Source organism: Schistocerca piceifrons, chromosome 1 (genome assembly GCF_021461385.2).
Source record: "Schistocerca piceifrons isolate TAMUIC-IGC-003096 chromosome 1, iqSchPice1.1, whole genome shotgun sequence".
Classification (NCBI taxonomy): Eukaryota; Metazoa; Arthropoda; class Insecta; order Orthoptera; family Acrididae; genus Schistocerca; species Schistocerca piceifrons.
In genome coordinates this window covers 901939969-901941978 of record NC_060138.1, presented here as the reverse complement: position 1 = coordinate 901941978, position 2010 = coordinate 901939969, and the positions used below count along the sequence as shown (strand labels likewise).

The 2010-nt window shown below is 50.1% G+C and overlaps 1 non-coding gene across 1 annotated transcript; it reads left to right on the top strand.

The window, feature by feature from the left end:
* Positions 1 to 564: 564 nt before the first annotated feature.
* On the top strand, positions 565 to 639 carry Trnat-cgu. The gene has a single exon. It is a non-coding gene; the product is annotated as a tRNA-Thr (tRNA).
* Positions 640 to 2010: the final 1371 nt, after the last annotated feature.

Below are 2010 nucleotides of genomic sequence, written 5' to 3'. Positions count from 1 at the left end.
CTGGAGACGTTGTCAGGCTTCAGACTGATTATATAAAGGTTAAGTGGAAACTTGAGAACCAGATTTTAAAAGTGGAGGAGATGTGGGTTTCCACCCGGAATTTGGCCTTCCATGCTAAAAGTTCTGAAAGGACAACCAGAGATTCTGAGACATTTCACAGGACATTCGGCATTAATTTTCTGAGATCACATCCACACACACTGACGGAAAAAAAACGCAGCGCCAAGAAGGACTCGTGCGACTAAAACGAAAGTTGGCAGGCGTATTTTTACGTCTGAAAGATTATGTCTCTACGAGTTTACCAGTTTCGCGCCAGTCGTGTAAGAGTGGGGCTTGCAGCGCCACTATGAGGACGAAAGTCATGTTTGCTTTAAATACACGCTATAGAGGCCGTGAGTGTTAGTTTCCTTTCAGACCGTTGGGGACCCGGTCAGATTGTCTACCGCGAGTAATGAGTGTAGTGGGCAGGGGCTCTACGAATGGAGTGTGTGGACATTAAGTTGGGAATGTGGGTCTCACGGGGAGCGTGCAAGGGATAAATCCCTACAGTCGTACCACCTCTGTGCCTTCGGTGGCTCAGATGGATAGAGCGTCTGCCACGTAAGCAGGAGATCCCGGGTTCGAGTCCTGGTCGGGGCACCCATTTTCTACTGTCCACGTTGTATATCAATGCCTGTCGACAGCTTAGGGTCTTGATTCAATCATCTTTTCATTCGAGTTTGAAAGAGGTCGTGTATTACGACTACGAGAAGATGGATGTTCCTTCTGCGATGTGGTGAAAAGACTTGGCAGGAATGTAGCCACTATAAATGACTGCTGGCAGCGGTGGTCTCGGGAATGTACGGTCTTAGAAAGACCGGGCTATGAACGACCACGTGCCACTACCAACAGGGAAGACCATCGTGTTTGGCTTATGGTTCTGGAGCATCGTACTACACGTGCAGAGCCGGCCGCTGTGGCCGAGCGGTTCTAGGCGCTTCAGCCTGAAGCCGCGCAACCGTTACTGTCGCAGGTTCGAATCCTGCCTCGGGCATGGATGTGTGTGATGTCCTTAGGTTAGTTAGGTTTAAGTAGTTCTAAGTTCTAGGGGACTGATGACCTCAGATGTTAAGTCCCATAGTGTTCAGAGCCATTTAAACCATTTTGAACTACATGTGCAGCAGCAATCTGAGCAGCAGTTGGCAACACTGTGACACAACGAACCGTTACAAATCGACTACTTGAACGATAGCTCCGAGCCTTACGCACTGTAGCGTACATTCCACTGTCCTCAAACCACCGCCATTTGCACTTCAGTGGTGTCAAGCGAGAGCTCACTGGAGCGCAGGTTCAAATGGCTCTGAGCACTATGCGACTTGACTGCTGTGGTCATCAGTAGCCTAGAACTTAGAACTGTTTAAACCTAACGAACCTAAGGACATCACACACATCCATGCCCGAGGCCGGATTCGAACCTGCGACCGTAGCTGTCGCTCGGTTCCAGACTGTAGTGCCTAAAACCGCACGACCACTCCGGCCGGCTGGAGTGCAGGGTTGAGGTCTGTTGTGTTCCTAGAGTTAAGGTCTTGGGTGCGATTTCTTGTGACAACAGAAGCACTCTCGTGGTTATCCAACGCACCTGCCTACAGATTACGTCAGTCTGTTGATTCGACCTGTTGTGCTGCCATTCATGGGGCGTTTTCCAACAGAGTAATGCTCGCCCACATATCGCTGTAGTAACGAAACATGCTCAACAGAGTGTCAACATGTTGCCTTGGACTGCTCGATCACCAGATCAAATGGTTCAAATGGCTCTGACCACTATGGGACTCAACTTCTGAGGTCATTAGTCCCCTAGAACTTACAACTACTTAAACCTAACTGACCTAAGGACATCACACATATCCATGCCCGAGGCAGGATTCGGACCCGCGACCGTAGCGGTCTCGCGGTTCCAGACTGCAGCGCCTAGAACCGCACGGCCACTTCGGCCGGCTGATCATCAGATCAATCGCCAATCGATCGCATATG